The sequence below is a fragment of the Scyliorhinus canicula genome, chromosome 3, assembly GCF_902713615.1.
Source record: "Scyliorhinus canicula chromosome 3, sScyCan1.1, whole genome shotgun sequence".
In the NCBI taxonomy this organism is placed as follows: Eukaryota; Metazoa; Chordata; class Chondrichthyes; order Carcharhiniformes; family Scyliorhinidae; genus Scyliorhinus; species Scyliorhinus canicula.
This window is the reverse complement of record NC_052148.1, coordinates 115,397,368-115,416,019: the sequence shown is the minus strand read 5'-3', so window position 1 is coordinate 115,416,019 and position 18,652 is coordinate 115,397,368. Positions and strand designations below refer to the sequence as shown.

The 18,652-nt window shown below is 48.1% G+C and overlaps 1 protein-coding gene across 2 annotated transcripts in view; it reads right to left on the bottom strand.

Annotated features, from left to right (window-relative positions):
• The window catches only part of LOC119962886 (zeta-sarcoglycan), a 1,211,045-nt gene that overhangs the window by 164,092 nt on the left and 1,028,301 nt on the right, over positions 1–18,652 (bottom strand). The gene's annotated exons all lie outside the window — the stretch shown is intronic.

Below are 18,652 nucleotides of genomic sequence, written 5' to 3'. Positions count from 1 at the left end.
GAATTTATTCCACTTTGTCTTTCAATCTTTTTTTTTAAATTTAGAGTGCCCAATTCATTTTTTCCAATTAAGGGGCAATTTTAGTGTGTTCAATCCACCTACCCTGCACATCTTTGGGTTGTGGGAGCGAAACCCATGCAGAAAAGGGGAGAATGTGCAAGCTCTACACGGACAATGAACCAGAGCCGGGATCGAACCTGGGACCTCGACACCGTGAGGCATCAATGTTACCCACTGCGCCACCCGTCTTTTGTTCTTATTCGCATCATTTCTTGGAGATTGCAAATATATTTAGCAACAAAGGTGAACAAAATCTGAAATCAAAATATTCAGCAGGTCCAGTTACTTGAACGTTTTGGGTGGGATTCTCTCACCCCAGGGCCGGGCCGGAGAATTGCCGGGCCGGTCGCGAATCATGCGATGCCAGCGTCGTCGGTGCGGCGCGGGTCGGGGGCCGCTCTACACGGACCCCCCCCCCCGCCAATTCGCCACGGGGGATGGGCCGAGTGGCCACCGAGATAGCCCAAGTCCCGCCGTAGACATTCACATATGGGCCTACCCGGCGGTAACTCAGCATTCATTCTGCCCCCCGCGGCCTGGTGTGGGGGGTGGGGGGGTCGACCCTGGGGGGGGGCCTCCACCGTGGCCTGGCCCATGATCAGGGCCTACTGATTGGCGGGCCGGCTTCTCCTGGTGGGGGCCCCTTTTACCCCACACCGACCCCTGTAGCTTGCCGCCATGTTGCGCGGGGCCGGCGCGGAGAAGAAAGCTACCACGCATGCGCGAGTTCGTGCCGGCCGCAGCGTGCATACGCAAACCCGCGGCACCCGTTTGACGCTGGTATCGGCAGCTGGAGCAGCGTGAGTCGCTCCAGTGCCGTGCTGGCCCCCTGTAGGGCTCAGGATCGCTGCTCCTGGGGGCCTGTTGACGCCGTTGTAAAACACAATGGCGTTTACGACAGCGTCAACACTTAGCCTCAGGATCAGAGAATCCCGCCCCCTCTTCCTTAAACATCCATCTAAAGGCACACCAATATGGCTTTCTCACACTTACTTTAGTTATTTCGTCATAATTTTGTTCTTTTCATCGCCACTTTGTTAAAATAATCTCAATCCCAGCTGAAAGTCCTCCTTCTATAGCTGGAAGTCAGCACAGAAGCTATGGCAGTACTTCTGAAGCTGCAGAATCCAGAACAGCAATGTTGGGGACAGGATTCTCCCAAAATGGGGCTATGTCCCCACGCTGGCGTATAAATGCTGGCTTTGACACCGGTGTTTCCTCAAAAAAAGATCAGTCGATTCAATTACCTTCAGGGAACTAGTACGGATTCGGAGTGATTCACGCAGCTTTAGCAGTGGATACGGGCCCCTGCATTTCCGGTTTCGAGTCCGCATATGCGCACTGCGGCAGCCTTCAACGGACCGGCCCTATCTGTGCCCCGACCGCCCATAAGGCCTCCTCCCGGTGCCCAATTCCCCCCGCCCCCCCCCCCCCCCCACCAGGGCGGCCGCAGACTGAGACCGCAGCCGCTAGTCGCGGTTCCTGAACGGCAATAGGTGGTTAGAACCACGCGGTCTGGAACTCGGCTGGCTGCTACCGAAGAATCGCTGGGCGGGCCTCTGGCAATGGCCCCCCAGCCGCGCGGAGTGAATCGCGGAATCACGGATTCCTGGGTTCCGGAGAATTGCCAGAGCGGCACCGGGCCCGATTGCAGCGCAAAAGTTGATTCTCTGCCCCCGCGCCAAACGCGTTTTTGGTGCAGGGCTGTGGACAATCCAGCCCGTTGTGTTTGAGTTATTCATCTACTGGAAATTCATCTTCATTTTATCATAGAAATTCATCCCATTACAGGACATGGTGGCATCTTATCTCCCGGTCCTCAGCAATCCTTTCATTGTAGAGTTGAGCAGCCTCTTATAGAGTAAAGTGTAGCTCTCTTACCACTGCCTATAGAAAGTATAGTAAGAAGTCTTACAACACCAGGTTAAAGTCCAGCAGGTTTGTTTCGAATCACTAGCTTTCGGAGCACAGCTCCTTCCTCAGGTGAAAGGTGAAAGAAGCTAGTGATTCAAATCAAACCTGTTGAACTTTACACCTGGTGTTGCAAAACTTCTAACTGTGCTCACTCTATTCCAATGCGGCATCTCCACATTATAGGAAGTAGACAGTCCTTCTGAAATATCATTGCGAAAATCATCTCTTCTTTCCCTGAAAGGCTTACAGAAATGTTGTTGTTTTTCCCTTTGTCCTTCAGATTCATTGGAATCTCAGATCATGAATATCTTTTCAATATTTGATGCAGCAGTGAATGATATGGCTGTGAAAGACTTCCCTGGAGTTGAAGATCATTTGGCTTCTAAATGTCTTTCCCTTCAAGGAAGAAAACAGTTCCTCAGAGAGTCCTGATTTATTTTGTTCGATCCCAGAGTCCAAAGGTTGATGTCCTTCAGGCTTCTCTTTTGGATCAGTCTTTCATTAAAATGTCCTCATTATCCTTGCAGCTCAGCCACCTGAGGTTTCCACACTGTTTACTAGCAACGTTGACAACTTGCTGTCTCATTCTGCTGCTGCTGATGTCCTCCGAGACAAAGAAGAAACCCCAGGTGTCTCCAAAAACATCTTCCCTAAGGGCTGGGAATACTGCTGCTAGCCATTCAAATCACCTGCAGTCCTCTGATCCCAGCAGTGCCTCTGGGAGCTGCGAACACAGCTGGCATGACATTGGGTTCCCATCACAGATCTTCATTGTAGCTGGATAGAGAAGTCAGAGGAAGGGAAGGGATATGTGTCTCACCAAAGTCAGGCTGACAGGTCCCAGTAAGTGGGATAAGGAGAGTGGGAGCCAGGGTAGACAGGCCAGGGTGGAGGGGAAAACTTAGGGGGGATTATACCTCAGAGATGGGGACCTCTGAAGCCCATAAAAGGAGTTAGTTCCCCCCCCCCCCTCACCCACAGAGAGGCCCTTGATTGACTATTAATTGGCCACTCAAGGGCCTTAATAAGTACTGGGGCAGGCAGGCAGGCCACCTGACATCTCCCCTGCCTCACATAAAATGGCACTGGGTTGGCACCAGAAATTTTGCACACCTCCTACCTGTTGGCCAAATTGCTCCCAGAGGAATGTGAAAGCCAGTCCAGTGTAATGTATACTGTATAGCTAAAAGCAGCTGAACAACGCAGCTAACAAGAACAATATAAATCAATGCCAGAAGGCAGGCAGCATTATTTGAAATTTACCTAATTCTAATTTATTAGAATGTATTCTTAGCAACAATGCACAAGAAATAACATTTCACAATTAATTTCAGCACTAATCTATTTTTATACATCCTTTTCAGTGGATGAGCAGAATATTTTCTTGTGAGGTGGATCAGTCTTTATTTGTGACATACATATCACATATTAACTTGGCTAAGGTTTTGTTTACCTAATTCTATGAAGAGTAATATCGACTGAGGGGAGATAACAAAGCATATTAAGGGCTTATAATTTTGTCAGACTATAATGGGGCCCTCTCATAAAATTACAAAAAAGCTCATTGGTTGTTAGCAGCTAGCCTTTGTTTTGTATAATATAAACTCTGATGTGTATTTTACTCTGTTTTGGGGCTATTTTGTTTCTATCAACAGTGGTTATCATGACAGCTTTCATGGCCAATATCATTAAATAATGTACTCGCTGTCATGCATCAAATCCAATAATAACTGTCATTTAAGAAATAATATGAACAGCATACATATGATACAAACAATTATTATATAATTCAGAGGACATCACCCTGTAGCTTCAAATGAAAAAAGCTCTTCAATCCACCTGACCTCACTCTCCCAGAATACCACTCTTTCACGACCACAGCTTCAATATCTACATTAGCTGCAATTTAACATCCCATCCAAAGCCAAGCATCTTATTTTTTTCAAATTTAGAGTACCCAATTCATTTTTTTTCCAATTAAGGAGTAATTTAGCGTGGCCAATCCACTTACCCTGCACATCTTTGGGTTGTGGGGGCCAAACCCACGCAAACACGGGGAGAATGTGCAAACTCCAGACAGACAGCAACCCAGGGCCGGGATCGAACCTGGGAACTTGGTGCCGGGAGGCAGCAGTGCTAACCACTGCACCACTGTGCTGCCCACAAACCCAGCACCTTTAATAGAGCAACAGATCCTGGATCCTGTTTCCCTTAAATCACTTTGAGTCACTGGTCACAATGTGGTCACTAAGTCCTGGGTCATATGTATCGCTCTTCTTGAACTGTATTGAAAAGATCACCATCCTATTCAACGTGGAGCTCACCAGACATCTCTTTTTACCAGCTTTTGCAGCTTTGATAGTAGTTACCCCATCCCTGGGCTCCAATATATACCTCACCTAGGAGATGGTAGTGAATCCCCATAGGTTGGGGCTTATCTCCAGCAGTCAGCTCTCCTGCCAATCAGTGGAAACAATGAGCAACAAGAACATGTTGCTCTCTCATACCATACCCTGTCATTATCCCCTTCGCCAATTCTACCAGAAAACCAGCTGGGTTAGACTGCTCCAGCAGCAACCACAGAGCTACAGCCACCATTCAACTTCTTTCGAGCTCAAGCTTCCAGAGGTCATGAGAGACAAGCAGGTATAGCATCTGACATGAACAACAGCTGCCTTCCACCATCAGTGCTTCAGCCATTGGGGGAGTACTTCATCATACTAGAGTTAACGCATCACAATTTAAGAAAGACACCAACATTGATACTTAAATGAGATTTGAATTCAAGGCAGCTATTTTGTTTGCTATTAAGTAATTTACCTCTCAGCACGTTTGTACGTAGCATATTTTCATAACAGCTTTTGAATTGGCAGTTGTTGAATAGCTTTAATATTTGTTATTGGAAGGTGAAGTAGATAACAAGGAGTAGCGATGTAAAGTTGCCTAACATTACAGTGAATAAGGAGGCTAATCTATTTGTCGCACACATAACACCTTTCTACCATTTCTGGCTGCAGGCAGTTGTCGTGGTCGCTCATCTGCTTCTTCCCCACTTTTCATCAAGTCTTCATCAGATGATGAATAGTCCTCTTGCTCTGCATCCTTCATGTATAATCCACTTTGGATTATAAAATGGTACATGACACAGTAAAAGTACCATGATACAATGATCTCAGTGGGTTCAATTGAAGCAAGCCTCTGGACCTTTCCAAACACCAAAACCATCGTTTCAGTAGTTCCAAAATATCAATGGTCAACCCTGCTGGTCTCAAGATTCTCACTGTACCCAACTGTTCAAGTAAGCGCTGGAGCATGATAAGAACTGTATGGAGTTGGCAGCCCCAATCTTTGACAGTAATCCTTCCACATTCATCAATGGATGGAATAGTGGAGACAGCTGATTGTGCAAAATAAATGACAGCTTCCTGTAATCCTGGCATAGACCATGGTGCTGTTGCAGTGATCACAGACCAGCTACAAATTGATGGAATTAAATTCTTTCTTCTGAACTAGCATTTCTGATTGCTCAATGGCTACATGTGAATGGCCTATGATTCCTTGCACAAAATTAACTAACCATAGTAGCAAGACCCAAAATCCTTTCATTTTGGTCACTAGCATCCATACTGGCAATGCAAAATATGTGTTGGTCCTCGATGGTGAATAAGACTTACGAGCGTCAGCCTAGTAAGCACAAAAACGTCCCCTGTTGAACCCTGGAATGCACCCTGAAACAAAGGTTAAAGCCAATGGGGACCTCAACAGCCAGAATGGGGCTTTGATAGCCACAGCAGTGTGGCTACCCGGCCTAGCAGTCAATAGATCATCCTGCTCAATCTGCTGGTTTAGCTCACCAGGCTAAATCGCTGGCTTTGAAAGCAGACCAAGCAGGCCAGCAGCACGGTTCGATTCCCGTACCAGCCTCCCCGGACAGGCGCTGGAATGTGGTGACTAGGGGCTTTTCACAGTAACTTCATTGAAGCCTACTCATGACAATAAGTGATTTTCATTTCATTTCCTGCATTTTCTGTACTTCACTAACGTTCCCCTTGTGTCCTTCCCTGTTGTGACTGGGCAGGAAAATATAAATCTCTGCTTATCTGTCAGAAGTTAACATTAATGCTGGAGTATATAGCTGACCACAAAAATATAACATTGAGTTCAGCATCCAGTTGGATGAAGTCAAAATCTGAACCTTGGGCACAATCTCCCGACTCCCGCTCGAGCATGGCTGGCCATTAGCTCGTTGGATAGGCCAAATTCGGGAACCGCGGCAGGCACCCATCAGTTTGCGATCTCACTGGTCCGCTCCTGTTAGCACAATGAGGATCCCGCAGTGGCATTGCGAGAAACCAATAATCAGAAACTAAAGCCTATCTCCATACCATTAGCGAGATGGACCTGCTATCTAATAGCATCCTGTGATCTAACCAGGCACATAGCTGAAGGCTATTGCTAATAGGGAATTGGCAATCCTAGTAATGTGAACACCAGAGGGAACCAGCTCCTGGTCCAGGAAACATTACCAGCGGGTGCCTGGGGTATAGGGTCGGGGGCTCCCACTGCGGCTGCATGCTTGTGCAGGGCGTGTTGGATGGAAACCTGAGGGATAGCAGGGGATGTGAGAGTGGGAAAGTGGGGAGGGGGGGTGGAGGAGTGGGGAGGGACCAGAGGGTACCGGCCTGGAAGTCATAGCGGATTGACTATCCCTCACCCTTGTCAATTCCTTACAGATATTTCACGATATAGATAATATCTTGGACCCCGCGGAAGCTGCCCTCGCAATGCTGGTGGCAGGTCAGGCAGCTAGACGACAGAGGCTTGAGATGTACAGGGCCTCACCCCACACCGTGAGGACCAGGTCGCCCATTGGGCCAGTCGGGACCCAGAGGGGGAGGCCAGCGATGGTGTCGAGGTGTTGCTGGTCGATCAAACAGATGATGGACAGCATGTGCCGCAGTAGGCACTATCTCAATAAGGAGATGTTGCGCCATGTCCTTGTGTACTTGGAACCATGTTTAGGAGCATGAGGATATCCTCAGTCAGTGGCCGTCCAGATCACGGCAGCCCTGAACTTGTACACCTTAATATCATTCCAGGGCTCGGGTGAGGACCTGTGTGGAATTTGCAACCAACAACCCACATGTGCATCCGGGAAGTCACGGATGTCCTGTTTGCCCGGGCAGCTAACTATATAAACGTTGACCGAGACAAAGCCAAACAGGATGCCTGGGCAGCAGGCTTCTCCAGTATCGGCAGGATGTCTGAGGTCCGGGGGGGTAATAGATAGTACGCATGTTGCCCTTCATTAACACTTCCTGAACATCCAACTTGTGTGTGACCATCACATGAAGATCATGCATGTGTGCACACGCTACCCATGGAGTGTGCACAACAGCTACATTCTGGTGCAGTCAGAGATCTCTGGCATCTTCGAGGGACACCCCTTGGGGGATAAGGGGTACCCGCTTAGGACCTGGCAAATTATGCCAGTACGGAGATCAGAGATTGAGGTGGAGATCCGATTTAACAAGGCCCGTGTGGCCACACGGATTGTCATTGGACTGCTGAAAATGTGGATCCGATGCCTCAACTGCTCTGCTGGTGCACAGCACTAGACCCGCTGGAGGGTCGACGCTTTGTGGTGATCCGCAGTGCCTTCCATAACCTGGCACAGCAGTGGGACAATGTGCCGGAGGTGACGGAGGAACATGTGACCACCTCCGAGGAGGAGGACGGGGAGGCGCTGGACCAGGAGGGGCTGGAGGCCGAGCCTGGAATGACCCACAAGACCAGCCAGAGGATGGAGGACAGGTAGCAGCGGCGAGTGTCTGGCATGCCTGGAGGGTCCTAATCCTCACCCATTTCACTTAGAACGTGGCTAAGCCTATCATCTCAACCCCTTTTCCCCACTTCCCACCCACAGTCCCATCACACCAATGCCTCTACCTCCCATCATGCCTGCCGAACCTTCAACCCCACCCCTCCATCCTGATCCACCCCCCCACCCCCACTGTCCCACAATGATCCTGTACCAACCTCCCAGAGTCTGTGTTACTTCACTCCAGGGTGTTCACACTGTCAGTGTCGAGGGTCCAAGTCGAGGGGAGGAGGGTGTTTATAACCCCAGTGAGCTGAGCATTAGTGCTCCATACTCTATGTCATTGTCTGACTCCTATCTGTCTGCTAGCTGCATGTTTACATCCATCATCTACATGGAGGGTGGGTTGCAATTCAGGTCCACTGTGTCCGGGGGGGGGGGGGGGGGGCAAGGCCAGAGAGTTCGAGATCAATCTGCATTGCAGAATAACTTGCCTGTGGCTTTGCATATCTCGGGTGCAACATATTTTATTATTGTACAATTGTGACCCCAACCACCCCTCGCCCCCAATGATGCTGTCCCCTCTTCCCCAACCCTCCCGACCCCCTTCTCCACCATCCCAACCCCTCTTCACCTTCCTCCCACCCACGCCCCTCCCACCCCCCTTCTCCACCTCAATGCCTTCTGAGCGATCCTTTACCTGCATAGCCCTCCGTGCTCTACCGCTACGTCTAGGAATGTCCCCAGGATGCACATCGTCAGTGGAGACAGACTTTTGCGGGCATCCTGGTCCAAAGGGCCCCGGTCCACTTGCCGTGCTACATTTTCAGATGTCCCCCAGCGACTGAGACATACTCCGCAGAGCCTAGGCGAAGCCATGTGAGTCTGGGAGATGCTCCGCAGTGTCTCGGAAAGGTCCACGTGCATCAGGGGCACATCCCCCAGGGACATGCTGCTGCGGCACTCAGCCAAGGCTGTCACCAAATGAGCCACCCCTTGGATACCTCCGCATATGGTGCTGGTGTCGTGCTCCAGGCTCTCCACTGCAGTCGCCACCCTAGCAATGTTGGCCTCAGTGCCACGCATTGCCAGCACCTCGGATGGGCCGGCACCATCGGATGGAGATCCTGTGGGAGAATGGACATGTGGCCAGTGGAAGGGAAGGATCATTATGTCTGGCATGAACAACACATGCGTGACAGATCAACTGGGTGGGGGTCGGTGGATGCTCATATCTGCAATGCAAACCAATCTCGATGATGGTGACCGATCTGTCCTCGGCTACCCCTGCGAATTCCAGGCCCTCTTTCTAAGAGGATTCAGGTGTCCACTGAGACATGCAGACAATTTGTATCATTAAAGCCCACGCCAGAGGCCAATAAGCATGGCGGCTCCCCAACTACGTGGGAAGGTTGCCAGATGGAAGCTCCATGGCCTAAAGAGAAGGCTTCAGGCAGCAATGGTAGACTCTGGGGGCTTTCACTATGATCAATGGGTCTTCCCCCTTGGTCATCATGAATTTTAACTTACATTTATCTCTTTAGGTGCCTGCAAATTGAGGTGACCCTGAGGTGATTACCTGCCTAGTCAGCGCCCACCTTTCCTTGTGGTGTGACTGAGGCCTCAGAAGTACTGAACCTCATTTGGGCCGGGGCATCAGGAGCCCACCTACCATTCTTAATTGATCCAATAAAATCACCAACCCAGTCCAGCTGCTGGCAAATGTGGACACAGGGGAAAGAAGACTGATTATGAAAGCGGTTGGATTGTTGTAAAAGCCCAACTGTTTCATTAATATACTCCGGGAAAGGAAGCTACCATCCCGACTGGGTCTGGTTTTCACATGATTCCAGTCCCACACAGAATGGTGCTCTCATGGCCATCTGAGCCCTCTCCCATCTGATGTAGGCCAATTCTCCTGTGGGGACACAGAGAGGGCATCACCAGTCAGGGGGGCATGATGGGTGGGGCTTCTGTATGCTGCTGGGTGGGGGCAGTGCCAGGTGCATGGTCGATGTGGGGGGGGGGGGGGGAGGTGGGCGCTGACAGGCGGGAGCAGTGCCAGGGACCAGGGCAAGCTCACCTGTGTGGCCCAGTGGAGGACATTTAGCTTTATGTTGCACTGGGTGGCGGTCCTCCTGGTCACTCTCCATGTGCTGATGGCCGCTTCCACTTGCTCCCAGGCGGCACTGGCTGCCCTGTGGCTGACCCTCTGAGCCCCTCGGGGGGAACAGGGTATCCTGTCTGGACTTCATTGTGTTCAACAGTCTGGCCAGGTCAGCATCTTCGAATCCTGGAGCTGGTCTACCCGGTGCTGCTCCTCCTTGTTAGGGGGGAGCTCCCGGACACGGTTCCGGCGAATCAGGTGACATGACATTCATTTGCAGCGTGAAGCCCGTGGGCCTTGTTAAGTAGACTAATTAACGTTAGATATTGGTAACAGACCCGCCGGGTTGGCCGTCGGGAAACCCTTGGTATTTCCCGCTCGCTACTACACTAAGAACAAATTTGATTAGATCGCTCTCCTTGTCGCTTTCAGGGTAAACTCATTATTGTGATTTTTTTTGTTCTCCGATATCCTTCACTCTCGAGCATATTGATCCAAAGGCCGAGCACTGGAATGAGATTTGTTCCAGCATTTGACCTTTAAGCTGCTAAATCATCTGATTAATGCTGCACTGTTACACATTGATTATTGTGCTACTCTACACACAAATAATACACAGAGATACCAATAAAACACAAGCAATAAGACAGTCAGTTCTCTCCTTCAATTTTGTTTTTGGATTTTGTTGGCAACTCAGTGGAGCTGGAAGCCGATGTGTACCCTAACCCGCCTCCTGACTGTCATAATATACACCAGTATTTCATGGTGCAGACGCACACTGATGGACACACACAAGGACCAATCAACATGTACAAACACCGCAGCCAATCACCAGTCAGAATACACACATTATAAAGACAGAGGGCACCACGGTTCCCATTCATTCTGGGTGCTGCCTCTCAGTGTAACAATAACTCTTCCAGCCCAGCACAGACTCACACCACATGCTGAGAGAATCAACTGGTTCAGACAAGGCTTAAGTCTCTAGTTTATGTCAGCATCATTTAGACCCACAGTCATCTTGTGTTAGTTAGTTAAAAGTAGTTAATAAAATTGAGTTGAACCTTCATCAGTGTTGGAAGTGTCTGTTCATCTCTCAAGTCTACACTAGCCAACACTTCATGGTACCAGAAGTTGAGGGATGCTCGCACTTCTGAGACCTACTTTCAGTGATCTGCCTTACATCAGTCTCGCGCCATCCTACAGAATGGACTCCGTTCGCCCGCCGCCGGCTCTCCGCATTGCCGGGAATCTGGGCTCGAACTGGAAACTTTTCAAACAGCGCTTCCAGCTGTACCTCGAGGTCAGGGACCTGGAAGCTGCCTCGGACGCACGGAAGATTGCTCTCTTCCTCTTCACAGCCGGGGACCACGCTCTGCACATTTACAACTCACTCACCTTCGATGAGGGGGAAGGACAAATCGAAGTTCAAGACCATAATTCTAAAGTTCGACAGCCACTGCGCGGTCGAGGTCAACGTAAGCTTCGAGAGATACATGTTCCAGCAGCGAACTCAGGGTAAGAACGAGCCTTTCCAGTCCTTTATTACCCACCTCCGCGTCCTTGCGCTGTCCTGGTCCACCTCTGACTCCATGCTCCGTGACCAGATTGTTTTTGGTGTTCAATCTGAGCCCCTGCACCAGCAGCTACTAAAAGTAAAGCAGCTCATTCTCTCTATGGCCATTGAGACCTCTGTACTTCATGAACATGTCTCCACGCACTACTCCTACTTCCAGGCTGCTGAATCGGTGTGGCAAGCCCCTTAGGAGGCAGAACGGGTCCAAATGATTAAATCTTTTCAGGCTCTGGATCTGAACGATGGTGGCCATTTTGCGCGCTTTTCGCGGAGTCCCACGCTTACACGCAGCGAGCATGCTGACGTCACGGACCGCTTCGCACAGGTGCATTCCTCGCTGGACCACCCCGCACATGCGCGGTGGCGCGACGAACATCCCGACACTCCGGCGTGCGGCAACTGCGGCTCCGCCCACTTGAAGCGGCAATGTCCCGCGAAGTCCCAGCGCTGATTGCAGTGTGTCAAACGAGGCCACTACGCTGAAATGTGAAGATCTTCCCTGCCTGCTGTTTTTAGGAGGTCCACCTAGCTCCACAAAGACGTCAGGGCTATCCAGCCTGCCATCCATTAACCTACTCTAGACCTTGATTCCGACTGTGCCTGCAATGACCCACAGGTCCTGTTCCAAATCGGTGTCGTTACTACGAATAGGATGTCCCCCAAGCATGGCACTGAACCCGTCCACATCCACAGCGTCAGCCAGGATGATGAGTGGTGTGCCACCCTTATGGTCAACCGGTCCGCTGTCAGGTTCTGCCTGGACACTGGCGCTTCTGCCAATCTCATCGCATCGTCTGATTTTCGCAAGCTTTGCGTACAGCCTGCTGTCCTGCCATCTGCGTGTAAATTGCTGGACTACAATGGCAATGCCATCGCCGCCAGCGGCTCCTGCCGCCTTGAGGTGACACATCGTGCTCACATAGCCATTCTCCCGTTCGAGATTGTTGCTGCCTCAAAAGCCTCCTTGCTTGGTGCGGAGGCATGCAAGCTGCTCCACTTAGCGCAGAGAGTGCACTTTCTCTCTTCAAGCGATGTGTCTGCATCCTCTGACACAGACTTCAGGGCGCAACTCGACTCCATCATCCAACAATACCATGATGTCTTCAAAGGCATGGGCACGCTCCCGTACATGTACAAAATCTTACTCAAGCCCAATGCCACGCCTGTCGTTCAAGCACCTTGCAGAGTTCCAGCACCCCTCGAGGACCGCCTCAAGCAACAGCTCCAGGACCTCCAGGACCAAGGAGTCATTTCTAGGGTCACGGAACCCACAGACTGGGTAAGCTCCATGGTCTGCGTCAAGAAGCCGTTCGGCGAGCTGTGGATCTGTATTGATCCTAAAGATCTGAATCAGAATATCATGCGGGAGCACTACCCGATTCCGAAACATGAGGAGCTCACGTCCAAGAGGGCCCACACCAAACTATTCTCAAAACTGGATGCTCGAAGCGTTTCTGGCAGATCTAACTAGATGAGTCAAGCAGGAAGCTGTGTACGTTCAAAACACCCTTTGGTAGGTTCTGCTACAACCGGATGCCATTCAGCATAATTTCTGCATCTGATGTTTTCCATCGGATCATGGAGCAGATGATGGAGGGGATCGACGGCGTCCGGGTATATGTCGACGACATTATTATCTCGTCAACCACCCCGCAGGAACACATTGCCCGCTTTAAGCGTGTTTTCAGGCACATCCACAAACACGGCCTCCGCCTCAATAGGGCCAAATGCTCCTTTGGCCAGTCGAGTATCAAGTTTCTGGGGGATCACATCTCCCACCAGGGGGTGCGTCCGGACGAGGACAAGATTGCAGCAATCACGTTCATGAAGACCGCCGAGGACAAGAAAACGGTCCTCCAGTTCCTGGGTATGGCGAATATGGCTCCTGAGGCGCCAGCCATTGCCCCACCCTTGAGGCGGTCAACCAGAGTTCGTCGCCCACCTTAGAGACTGAACTTATGAACTCTGTACACATGTGGACACTCTGAAATTTCTTTTTCCCCATATCCTTTATTGTTGCATTCGTTATCCAGTGATTTATAAATAGATTTGTGGTTGTTCCAGTTCATGGTAGTCATCTGCACCAGGCACCTTCCTCTGTAAATAGTCTTGATCTCTGTATATAGCTTTGTACATATGTCTTCGCACCTCACACATAGCTAGGTACATTCTCCACACACCCACACTATTTATTATCACATGCCTATATCAACAATTTTTTTATAAAAGGGGGATGTCAAAATATACACCAGTATATCATGGTGCAGACGCATGCTGATAAACACACACAGGGACCAATCAACATGTACAAACACCGCAGCCAATCACCAGTTAGAATACACACACTATAAAGGCAGAGGGCAGCACAGTTCCCGCTCATTCTGGGTGCTGCCTCTGAGTGTAACAAGAACTCATCCAGCCCAGCACAGACTCACACCACGTGCTGAGAGAATCAACTGGTTCAGACAAGGCTTAGGTCTCTAGTTTAAGTTAGCATCATTTAGACCCACAGTCATCATCTGTTAGTTAGAAGTAGTTAATAAAATTGAGTTGAACCTTCATCAGTGTTGGAAGTGTCTGTTCACCTCTCAAGTCTACACTAGCTAACACTTCACTGACTGCAAGTGGGAATCCACCCAGCAGCAAGAACACATCAGGGAACCATCCCAACCTTGCTTGGTGCACTGCCTGAGAGTGTGATGGAGGCAGATTCAATCCATGTTTTCAAAAGAATATCGGATAAGCACGTGAAATGAAACAAAAATACAGAGTTAGGGGAAAAGACAAGGCGGTGAGATGAGGAGAGTTGCTTTTGCAGAGAGTCGGCACAGACACCAAGTGCCAAATGGCGTCTACTATGCTGGAACGATATTATGATTCGAGCATCAGAACTCGAGTGGGGGAGTCCGGTGTCGAAACAATGCCAAGGAGCTGAGAGCTGGATGAGTGCGAGGCTAACCATATGGCCACAGGTTAAAAGGAGAATGTGCGCTGAAATGAACAACATTGAACGTGTTAAATGTTTCAGCATCATTTTCTTTAAGTTGTTTTCAGTGATTTTAAATTAGTTTCTCACAAATGGGGAACTGGACAATAAAAATCCTTTATGTGTTGGTGATAACCCCATTTTCAGCTGTATTAATAAATTTGCATCACTCTTAAATGCATTAAAGAATACTTTTTTGATAGAAAGATAATAAAAAGAAACAATTACGTTCTATTACGCCTCAAAATTGCACTGATTCAAAGAAGATTTAAGATTTGTGCAGAAATTTAGCCGAAAGCTGAGGCATAACTTAAACTGCAGTTTTGTTCCAATTGTGGCCAAAGCAAAAACTCCACCTTCAAGTATACAATGGTTTCACCCAAACTGAATATTCTGCATTTTGGGGTGGGGGATTACAGCGTGAAAGGTTTTCTAGTGCAGACATTCCAGAGGGTAATGACCCGTTAGGTTGATAGTAGTAGTGAAGCCTGTAACAGAGATTAGATGACCAATGGTGAACAGCGTAGGAAGCATCCAATTCGGGTTTAAAGGCTATGGAATTGGATTTCCTAATAGTTCTAGGGACAAAGGAATAATACCAAGGAGAGTAATTACAAAGCGCAGAGCAAGAAATATTAATTATATTGTCGAGCGATCCAAAAACAATGATTAAAACCAGACAAATAGTGATCGTGGGGTTTCTGCAGTCAGGGGGTTTGATCATTTCTCCTGTAGATGGGACCCAAGGTAGCGAAGGGTGTTTTGTTTCCCAGCGGTCGGGTGTGCGACATCAAGGAGCGAAAATATTTTGGAATGGGAAATTGTGATTCATATGTGGGAAGGGTCAAGATTCTGCTATGAAATTTCAAGGGGTTAAGTGTTAGATTATGCAACAGAACCTTTAGGCTAGCAATCTAAGTAACAAACTAAAATTGGTTTATAATCTGCTAGTAAGGCAATATTGGGAATAGTCACGATAATGTGGTCAAATATGATACTAAAGCCAGAATTTTCATTCAAGCAGAGAGACGGTCTTTGTAAAAAAACGTTCCATCAACCCAAATCCATAAGACCTGTCACATCACTTTTGCAGATGGTGAGTGGGGGGTGGGGGTGGGGTGGGGATCATGAGCAGTTTGCACTTCATACATCCATGGTTCACAGAGCTGTATGTGTTACAGTGGTTAGCACTGCTCCCTCACAGCGCCAGGAACCCGGGTTCGATTCCCAGCTTGGGTCACTGTCTGTGCAAAGTCTGCAAATTTTCCCGTGTCTGTGGGTTTTCTCCGGGTCCTCCAGTTTCCTCCCACAGGTCCTGAAAGACGTGTTGTTAGGTGAATTGAATATTCTGAATTCTCCCTCTGTGTACCCGAACAGGCGCCGGAGTGTGGCGACTAGGGGATTTTCACAGTAACTTCATTACAGTGTTAATGTAAGCCTACTTATGACAATAAAGAATATTAATTATTATTATTATTATTCGAGTGCAACTGCCTTCAGGCTGATCTGATTTTCACAAGGAGGGAGTGGAGAAACATGCCGAGTGCACAATAGGCCTGGTAGGAGATGGTCTAAACTTACTAGAGTCCTTTAGAAAGGGCATCTTTTTGGAAAGGCAAAATATCCTTTTGGATATGATTCTGGAGCATCTTTGAGAGAGGTCAGATGCTCTTTGGGATTCTTAAACATGGACATATATGTGAAAAGTGTGTAAATTCACTGGTATTGTCAAGTTCATTGGAATTGTCAAGGGAGTTGTCACAGGGAACTGTCAAGGAATCTGTCAAAGAGAGCTGTCAAGTTTGCAGGGTATTTAAACCTCCTGTCCTTTAAATATTTGAAAAGAACTTTTTGCAATGTTAAAAAAAAGTCTCTTATAATCCATGGAATCCCTACAATTAGAAGGAGCCCTCTCAGTCCATTGTGTCCACGCTGAGCCTCCAAAATAGCACTCTACCTAGGCCCATTCCCCTGTTCTATTCCTGTAGCCCCATTCATTGATCATGGCCAATCCATCTAACCTGCACATATTTGGACTTTGAGGGAAAACCAGAGTCCCAGGAGAAAACCCATGCTGACATGGGGAGAACGTGTAAACTCCACATAGACAGACATCCAAGACCGGAATTAAACCTGGGTCCTTTGCCCTGTAAGGTACCAGTGCAAAACACTGTGCCACTGTGTCACCCCTTATTGGCAAAGCCTGAAGAGTACTATTACAGTGTTAGTGCTGCATGACTGATTCCACAACCTGTCATTATCACAGTGAGGTGCCAGTTAGTTCACAGTTTTATTCACAGATTTAAGTCTTTATAAAGTCTTTGAAGTGGGACTATTTATACAAATGCTTATTTTCATTAGGAATTAATGCAAGTTAATAGTTTTTTTTTAAATTAAGGAGAATGTTTTTCTACTCATAGTAAATTCATCTCAGCATATTGCCTGAGGTTGGCACATGGTGGATATTGGCTGAGTTTGCATGGAGGGCGTAAGCTCAAAGACTGATGGGTGGGGTCATTGGTTGGCATAACTGCACTAAATTGGCATAGGGGCTATAAAGGGGCATATGGAGTGGGTGGAGGAGCATTAGTTGGTATAGGGATCATGAAGAGAAATGGGTTGGCTAGAACCGCACAGCTTGACAGGGAAGGTGTGAGCATTCTGGGGTGAATGGAGGGCATGAGGTGGCATGGATTGGCATTGATGGGGTATGGGAGTTTGCGAAAGAGGGGTGAGAGCTGTTTTTGGCTTTATTGTTCCCCCCACAGTGGCAGAGTAGTGGCACAGTACCAAGGTGGGCTTTTTTCCCCAGCCTGCCTCTGCACCCGACAGGCTCTGTGATGTCTCCCAATTGTTTCTGGGCCAGAGGGCCAACATTCCAATTCACCCCACACCATTCTGGGATGATATTCCAACCATCATGGGGAACCTTTTCCCGGGGTGTTTCTTGATTCTGGACTCCCAACTTGGGAACGGATACTCAAGCTTATGTTTGAACAAAGAAGCAATAATCACTATCCAGTTTCAAGTTTTGATTAACCAAACTTTGAAGAGTTGAGAAATGAATTGATCTAATAAATTGCACTCAACTGTTCTTGGGTACACCTAAAGACAAACAATGGAAAGTATTCAAATGAATATTTGGTATGATCCAAAACTAGTGCATACCCCTACGAGGCAAAGGCTCCGTTTGTGTAGCTGAGCAACCATGGTCAACAACCCAGGTAAGTAAGGAATACTGCCTAACTAAAATCAAAGGCTTATGCAAAATCAAATGAAAGCATTCACATGTGGGAATACAGCAGACTATCAGATTTAAAACGGGATTCCAATAAAGGAAAATACAAAAAGGAACATGTTTTTATAAATATATGAAGAAAAGACAATCAAGAAATTTGACTAAATATTGCCCTTTCTTTATGTGCTATATTTGCCCTCAGAGTTCTAAAATGGCCAAAGTTCACCAAATATCATCTCGGTAAATGCATGCCACCAATGTTCACCAGAAGTGAGAATAGGCAAATCGTATTTCAGATTTTTTAGATTTAGATTTATTGTCACGTGTACCGAAGTATAGTGTAAAGTATTGCTCTGCATATAGTCCAGGCAAATCGTCCCATGCAGGAAAAAACTTCTGATAAGTACACAATATAAATACATAGACATCAGTATTGGGTGAAGCACACGGAGTGTTGTGCTGCAATAGTAAAGAAGATGCGCAGAGAGATCAGTTCAGTCCATAAGAGGGTCATTCAGGAGTCTGGTAACAGCAGGGAAGAAGCTGTTTTTGAATCTGTTAGCGTATGTTCTCAGACTTTTGTATCTTCTGCCCAAAAGAAGAGGCTAGAAGAGAGAATAACCCAGGTGGGAGGGGTCTTTGATTATGCTGCCTGTTTTCCCAAGGCAGCAAGAGGTGTAGATAGATGGATGGGAAGAAGGTTTGCATAATGGACTGGATTGTGTTCACGACTCTCTGTAGTTCCTTACGGTCTTGGGCCGAGCAGTTGCCATACCAAGCTGTGATGAAGCCATTGAGGATGCTTTCCATGGTGGATCTGCAAAAATTGGTAAGAGCCAATGTGGACATGCCTGAGGAAGTATAGGCACTGTTGTGCTTTCTTGTTCATAGCGTCACGTGGTTGGACCACAACAGAATGTTGGTTATGGTTACACTGAGGAATTTGAAGC